At 38.6% G+C, this 8,694-nt stretch overlaps 1 pseudogene; it reads left to right on the forward strand.

Moving 5' to 3' along the window:
• Positions 1–131: 131 nt before the first annotated feature.
• Positions 132–250, forward strand: LOC119416549 (annotated as a pseudogene).
• The last annotated feature ends 8,444 nt before the right edge of the window (positions 251–8,694 follow it).

The raw sequence follows: 8,694 nt of genomic DNA on the forward strand, positions 1-8,694 counted from the left end.
GTTGCGGGGGTCACTGGTGTCCATGTCCAGCAGTCACTGTGTGAGAGGTGGGGGACACCCTGGACAGGTCTCCAGTCCATCTCAGGGACACATAGAGACAGACGCGACAAACAACCTTTCCCTCTGTCAGTCTTTCTGGTCATACAACCCTGAACTCACATGACCTCATCTGATCTCAGAAGTTAAACAGGGTCGGGTCTGGTTAGTACTTGGATGGGAGACCGCCTGGAAATACCAGGTGCCGTAAACTTAGGGGCCGAGATGGTGTAGAGGTAGGGTAGCCGACCTGGGACCAGAAAGTCGCAGGTTCAACTCCCCACCATGCCCACATGTCGTGGTGTCCTTGAGCAAGACACCTAATCTATAATTGCTCCCCAGGCGCCATACTGCTCCACCTGGGTTTGTCTCACGTGTGATGGGTTCAATGCAGAGAACTAATTTCATAATTTTATATAAACATATAAGGATTACAACACATAGCACCTACTGGTATATTTCATTAAAGTTTTGGTCATTAAAAACAAAAAAGCCTCTAACACACATTTTTGAAAGAGCTCTTTTTAGGGTCTTAAAGTTCAACTCCAAACAAAACCATTTTATTTTGGGTAGTTTATTTCACAAAGTAACATTTGGGGAATCCAATAACGCCAATGTAAGCACACGTTTTAACAAAGGGGTTATATGCGCCGAGTCAGAAATATGTCAGTTACACTAACCACTGCACCACCGTACCACCTACGGAGCACTGCTGCAAATATTAATAAATTGGGAAACACTCGTTTCCAAAATTCATTATGAAATCACACTTTTTCTGCTCGAAACCCATAAAATTATCGCACAAATTTAAAAAAGATTTTAAAAAATCATGTATTTTCTATGCACTTGATTCTATTGAAAGTCTCAAGTTGCTGGTTTCTGTTTGGTGTTTCGTCTTTTTGAAGTTTTAAAACCAACTGTTTGATTTGCACTGTTTTATTTAAATTCACCTTAAGTTCACTCTTAGCATGAATAAATAAATAGTAAGAAAAAAAAAAGTTTGGTAAAGAGGTGCCAAAGATAAATCCAGTTCTCCTATAGCCTGAGGACGGATGCTCTGAAGGACAGCGGAGGAGCGTTTGTTCTTCAGATAACACAGCAGAGGGTGGACTTCTGATTTATTTTATAGCTTTTATATAGATTTATTTTCTCACTACAGGAAATTCTGCTTGGGGGAGAAAACGTCTGAGTCCAAAAATTTAAAACTGGATCAAACTTTCAGCTTATCTTGTCCACATAAAAAAAAAAAAAAACCCAGCTCAACTTTTTGTTATTTTATTCTCAAGCTGTCCTTTAGTTGATAGCAGGGGTTCTCAAACGTTTTGGGTGCAGGGACACCTTACAAGGGAGAAAAAGTTTCAGGGACCCCCTCATAACCCTCATGTTTTTAAATAATTTTCTTCAGTTTGACTCTTTAATGCAATGGAAGTATCCGTGTAACATAAATCCTTAAAACCTGTCCTTTAATAGTGTTAATACAACTTTTATACTTTTAAACATGAGGTATTTTTCATTCAAAACACACTAACTAAAAACATTTTTCATTTCAACTTACAAAAATTACAATTTTGAGAAAATTAACAGCATCAAAAAAACCTCTTTAAAACTTTACACATAATGAACATAATAAATGTATCGTCACTTCTTCACATTTTCACAGAAAACTCTTTTCATGAAACTGAACAGAATCATAACAACAGTCAGAGCAAGTAACAGAGCTTCATTTGTAAACTGATCCAGGGTGGAACACAAATAGTGGGTGGGGCAGTGTGTGTGTGTGTGTGTGTGTGTGTGGGGGGGGGGGGGTCCTCCTTCAGAAAATTTTGAATAAAGTAAATGTGATTTCCTGCATGTTGGTGTATTTTAACGGGTTGTTAAACATCTGCCTGCTTGTAAAATAATAATAAATATTATTTTAATGTATTTATTATTATTTATATTTTTATTTATGTATTTCTATTTATTTATTGTTTTATAATTTTTATTTTAAGAAGAAAAAAATTGTTTTTTTTTTTTTTTTGGTAGACCCCACAGGGGTCTGGGGACCCCCCAGTTTGAGAACCACCCTTAGAAGTAAAAACGCAGAAATCGGCGCAGTAATGTGGAGGGCTGCGGTCTAGATTAAAGTCGGCAGAGACGAGCTTTTAGCTGCACGGGTGAAGATTTACAAAAAGGAATGCCAAAAAAGAAGCGCAATAATAAAAATTAAAGAGTAATAGTTCTCATGTAATAACACCCATCAACATGCTCCTTCAGAGAGGCGTTTTATTCTGATCTGCATCAGTGGCATAAGTCATCCCTACCAGTATGAGTGTAACTGGGACTAAGTGTGTGAGTGGGGATGTTGCTCTCAAGTGTAACTGTGTGAAGCAGAATCTGCCTTTTCAGCAAAACTTCCCTGAGTGGATTTCAGAACAAAGATGGATGGGATACTTGTTGCAGCAGAGGGACTCCAGGGATTAATCTTGTATGTGACAGCTGGCTTTTATCAATGACTCACTAAATGTAGAAAATTAGACATGGTTAATGACAAACGTGAGTAATGACTGTGATGCATTTACTTTAAAACAAAACACGTTATTTAAAACTTCAACAAGGCAGCAGTTACTCATTCTCCAACTGAAGATAAATAATAATATCACACAAGGAAGTGGGTATAAACTCACATTTCCACATTTGTGGTGTAATCACGTGCACTAATAGGCTTATATCATGTCATGTGGTATCTATCTATACATATATTGAAATTAAATTTAAAAATACTTTATTAACCCCAAAGGGAAATTAATTGTTGTTGTAGCTCATCCTGGTTTCACTAGAGTTGTTATAGATGCTGATGGCTGTGAGCAGGAAGGATTTCTTGTAGCAGTCTGTCCCACAGCGGATCAGAATAAATTGGTTGCCCATGCCGATCCCTCTACCCAGACCCAGCAGATCTCTCGGTCCACTTGGGCAGCAGAACCACCTGAATGCCGGGCAGAACTCCTCGGTCCTCCCACTGTCACGAACCACATTTCCCACCACCTCCAATATCTCGGTGGTCAGGCACTTGAGTATCGCCTCTAGGTAGATGGTAATGCATCCACGGCACCTCGTTTTCAATTCATTTGGGATTTGGGGCTAAATCCCAGCTCTGTCCCCTAACCTGATTGAACTGAAGTGTTGTTGTTTTTTTAGATTTCTCAGTTATATTTATAATATACATTCTTTATCACTTTTCTCTCATGGCCTTTTATGTGACAAAGACCGAAAAGATGCATGTAAACATCTGTGAGGCTCCTGGGAGAGGGGCATTATGGATAACTGCAGGTTACTGAGAAGCACACGCACATATTCCTCTCGTGCCTCGGCTCGTATGAGAGCGTGAGTCAGATGCTGGTGGGAGGCAGGCTCCGAACAGACTCAGACAATCAGAAACAACCTGAACAGAAGGATAAAAGAAGGATCCACACGTCCTCCTGAGTGCTCCAGACAGATCATCTCTTCTATGTCTGAATGCAAAGGGGCATGCTTTATAAAAAATAATTTACATAAAAACTAAATCCTGAAAAATGTGTGACAAATCAAAAAGTTTCTTTAACAAAAATGTTTTTAAAATCCAGATAGTTGGCATTAAAAAGTGTTTTTTTTTTCAATTAACCCATTTATTTTCTACAAAAGAATGAAACATTACTATCAGTAAGATTATTATTTATTATTTTATATAAGTACTCCGGTTTCCTCCCATAGTCTAAAAACATCCATGTTTAGGCTGCCTTCAGGTTCGGGCCTCCATTGGAAAAGAGATCTTTGATCTTAATTGGATTTGCCCAATTAAATAAAGGTTAATAAATAAATAATTAAAATGACTAACTTTAATCTCAGTGATCGTGATATATCTAACAAAGTTAAGTCAGTTAATTAATTATTTATGTATGATTATTATTTAATCCATCCAGAGGACCTGATTTAACTTTGTTAAATTTTTCTACCTGGATTATTGAGCATGCATCAGGATGTGATCGTGATATACTTATAGATTTTTCTAATCACCACAAGAGCAATCTGGCACTTATTATCATTAATGCTCAGCTCATCACTGGCTGTACAACAAACTCACTTTTGGAGCTGACCCTTTTCTAGATGGCTGCCACAACTAATCAACATTAGCCAACATAATACTGGATAAAATACAGTCAGTTTTACAAAGAGCATGGCACAACAAGGAGTAGCCTGACCAACAGGTCTCCTTGTGTGAATAGAGCACCCTCCACTTCTCTCACGTATCCTAACACCCTCGCCCCCAGCTGGTCAACAACTACCAGCACTAACGTAGAGCTATAGGTTAGTGAGGTGCAATACAGATGCGCTAGCTAAGCTGCTACAGAAGTAGCGCTCCGCTTCTCTCATGCATCCTACTCCGCACCCGTCAGCGACTACTAGCACTAACGTAGAGCTAAGCTAGCGCGCAACACAAAGATGTCTCCCCTTCCTTCCCTCACCCCGTCCACAAAAAAAAACCCAGAAGAGATGAGCGCCATGCCAAGTGACCAAGAGCAAGCACTGCATGCAGTGAGTTGTTGTAGGTAACCAGGAAAACCCGGAGCAGATTTTTTAGTGATTTGAGTATTTTTCTATTAATCAAATGGAATGGATTCATTCATGAAGAAATAAAAACAGTGCTGGGTGAACTAATATTTCATGATAACTGGGGAGTGGGGGGGGTCCAAACAAATATTTTTTTCAAACGTAAGGGGGACACGTCCTCTTCACCCATAATTGATGCAACACCTTTGACAGTTGTAGACACAAAACTGCATGAAAAGCACGCATTTTTATTCACTTGGGATCCCAATGTTTTCATACTTGTGACATGTTTGTGTATGGAATATCACAATAATTGTGACATTTCCACGACAATCCTGTGAATGATGTGCTTTTTTTTTTTTACATGGGATAAAAAAATGAGGCCCTGCACGTCACACAAGGAAACTGAAAATTCTTGTGATTGTTTTGAGATATTATGGAACTTCTTTTGTGATTGCCAAGCTTAATTTGTTAGCACGTGCCTCATCTCAGTGAGATACAGACTTTGTGGTTAAGGTGTTTCCCTCAATACTGGATCAGAGCAGGTCATCCGGTAAATTCTCCGGCTGATGTGCAGCTTGGTGTGAAAAATCCTCTTTTAGCTCGGTGAACTGTTTGGTACATCAGCATGTAAATGATGTGGAGCCACTTTCAATGTGTTGTTGTGAGTTTTAGGAAATGTAAATGTCATATCATAAACACACATTGTTTTAAATCTTGCAACAACTGGTTAGCATTACTGTAGATGCTATCAAATGGCACAGCCTAATCTGAAGTGTTAAAAAAGTTTTTTTTTACATGCACAGTGGCCCATACTTTATATCCACCTGCTTCCCTTTTACAGCTTTTTGTACTTTCACTTGCTTCATGCAGCAGGTATTTTCACTCCACCAATACAGCCTATAAAAAACAAAGGTTTGCTCTTTATGTGTCACCTTGAATAAATCAAGGCAGACTGACTCATTGCAGTTTTCTCACACTCGAAGTGTTCAAAGCCTGAACAATACTGGCCTCGGTCTCTGCAGTTAGGTTGCTTCTCTTCCGTTTCCCAGAAGCAGATCATAATAACACCGAGATGTTCCTCAGGGATCTGTGCCAAGGACTCTTAAAGGCTTTTTAAAACCCCTTTCAGTTGATGAACTTCAGAGACTGTAGAGCTCTGTAAATATAATGGTGCGTCTCTGGCTCCATATCCTGCTATTATTCTCCATCTCCCTCCTGCCTTGGCAGGCCCCGAGCAGAGAGCTAATGTGGGTCAGAGCACTGACTGCAGAGGGGAGCCTATCCCCATTACAGTCGATACCACCGGGACCACAAAAGCCTTTCATGTTCGTCTTTGACCTGAAAGGTAAATACACTCCAGATGCAATTTGCATGGATGTCAGGCAGAAAAAGATCAGCGTTACACCTCCTCGAGGCTAAAACAGGATTAAATCCTGAATAATGAGCGGCTCATTACAGCAACTGAAATGACTGATTCTGAAGGTCTGATTATTTATAAGTAGTAATAAGATTCACAAACTACTGTTCCACCTTTATCTTACACAACTGAGCAGGAACATTTTTATGACCAAACACAAACCCAAAAAGCAGGTTTTTAAGACGTTGAGTATTTGAAATGATCACAGCCACATATGTTTTCAGCCGTCGGTGTATTTGTTTGTATGTCTGTCAATTAGCAAAATATCTCATAAACCACTGCACAGATATTAATGAAACTCTCAGAATGTAATAACTGGATGTGCATCTACAAGTAATTAACCTTTGGGGTCAACTCTGTTCAAGATGGCCACCACAGCCTTATCAAACCTCAACAAACATAAAAGTGTCTTTGGTGTGAGCTAAAGTTTGATGCGGTCATAGCTGAGACCGACTCCCAACAGAAACCCTTAGCGCTCACAGATCACGCTTTTAAAACTTTACCATTAGCTATTGGCATCTACTGTGTCTGTCTGTTAGCAAAATATCTCATTAAACATTGAATACATACTCTCTGAGAATTGGTTAGGTGTTTATAACTGAATAACTTTTGGAGTCAGCCTAAATCAAGATGGCTGCCACAGCCAACGACTGTTAGCAAACAGAAAAATGGATATACAGAAGTCCCTCATTTATGGCGGGAGTTCCTTCCCCTGAAGACCCACGAGAAGTGAAAAACTGCGAAATATGAATATTAGTGCAAGTAGTAGTTTATTTTATAGGTGCTTTAAACCCTTCCCACACTATTGCAATATTCTAAACAATGTTTCTAAACTCTAAACGCCCTAAAAGAGCACAGCATGTCATGATCTCATCTCTCTGTCTGCTCTCAGCCACCTGCAAGCGCTCTTGGCCACGCCCACTTCTCTGCTCTCCACGGTGAACAGCTGATCAGCTGCAGCAGGAAGTTTACCCTGCAGTAGGTGCAGCAGGTGCTAAATAATTAAAAATAATTTATTTAAAATAAAAATTCCATGCCGATCGTGCGGCTCATCCATCAATCAGCCACTTGTGTGTCATGTCCAATCTTATTTTGAAAAACCGCAATAGAGCGTGTCCGCGAAAGACGAACTGCGAAGTAGCGAGGGACTACTGTAACTCATTCTTTACAGATAAATAGTGTGGCAGTAGCTGAGAGTCATTCTCCTCACATTCTCTAAGAACTAACACATCTAGCAAGATCTCAAAAGATCACATTAGACTGCATGTAATTTATACAGTTTGGGCCAAACAACTGTAAACTTGTCCCTTCTGGATGATCTTAGATTAAAACTTGGGCTTGAAAAGCCATGCATTCTTTCAAGGAATGCTAGGCCTTTAATTAAATAAACATTCTTCATCTAATTGGCATTGAATTCTTTCAAGAAATATAATAAAATAAAAATGGATTCTGCACAATGAGATTTATCATCATCTCTGCTCCTCTCATTTTTCTTCTTACAACCTGAGGCAAAGATTTGATGCACCCTCCAGAGATCTCATAAACTCACTTCCGTCTAACCATACAACTCTCAACCCACAGGTTTTATCTTCCATTTTCACTTTTCACCTCCTGCAAATAAACTTTGATGAGCAATATCATATGCATTTATATCTATGGTGATTTCTTGCTGTGGTATAGTTTGTTAAACCAACAGCAGTCATAAAATGCCACATTTAGCACATTTGTTCATGTTAATCCCCTCAAAATTGTTGGTTTAGATCAATATTAACAACAAATAAAAGCCTTTTACTGTTGAGGGCTGTTCCATGGATGTCTGTTTTATGGAGTGGGATCCTACAACCTTGATTTGTGTTATAGCTCTTCTAACGCCAAAAAGGACCAAACCATTGCGCAAATACGAGCTCACCGCTCACAAACAGACTGTTTTAGACACTTCACTTGACCTTAAAGTTAAATAGTTTGCTTTCAGCCTCCCTAATCAGCGCTAATTGAAGAAATAAATTAGACACATGCTGAAAACTGTGGCAGACTGAACTCACTTGGGTTTGTTTTAGTTCTGAAGTGAAACTATTTTATAACTAGTAAACCATTTTTCTGTTATTGTTGCGTCAGATCCAGCTTCATACCACCTACAATGTATTTGAAGATATTCAACCACTGACCGCTTTCTGAGAGTTTCATTAAAGTCCATGCTGTGGTTCATGAAATATTTTGCTCACAGACAGACAGGGTTGACTCCAACAGTTAACGTCAATGTTTTAGGCAAAGGTCATGTGCAAGAAGTAGCATTATGGTAATTTTTCTAGTTTCTGAGCAGCTATCTTGAATCCAATTGATTGGTAATTACTTTTTACTTTTTGTGTTTTTTCCAATAAAATTAATCTAATAGTTTGATATTTGGTCAAGTGGCAGCAAAGACAGGAGTGGGAGACCTTAAAAACACCACTTTAAAAATATTTGTTTGCTATTTTTCAACTTGACGTTAACATTTTGTTTATTTTAACTAATAACTCTTTTTTGACGTTTTAAACTGTCCCTCATTTATCGTAGGGTTTAGTGAAAAAACGCAAAGTAGAGATGGTAGTACAAATAGTAGTAGTAACAGGTAGTAGTTTATTTTAGTATATATATATATATATATATATATATATATATATATATATATATAT

Source organism: Nematolebias whitei, chromosome 10 (assembly GCF_014905685.2).
Source record: "Nematolebias whitei isolate Nwh7 chromosome 10, NemWhi1, whole genome shotgun sequence".
In the NCBI taxonomy this organism is placed as follows: Eukaryota; Metazoa; Chordata; class Actinopteri; order Cyprinodontiformes; family Rivulidae; genus Nematolebias; species Nematolebias whitei.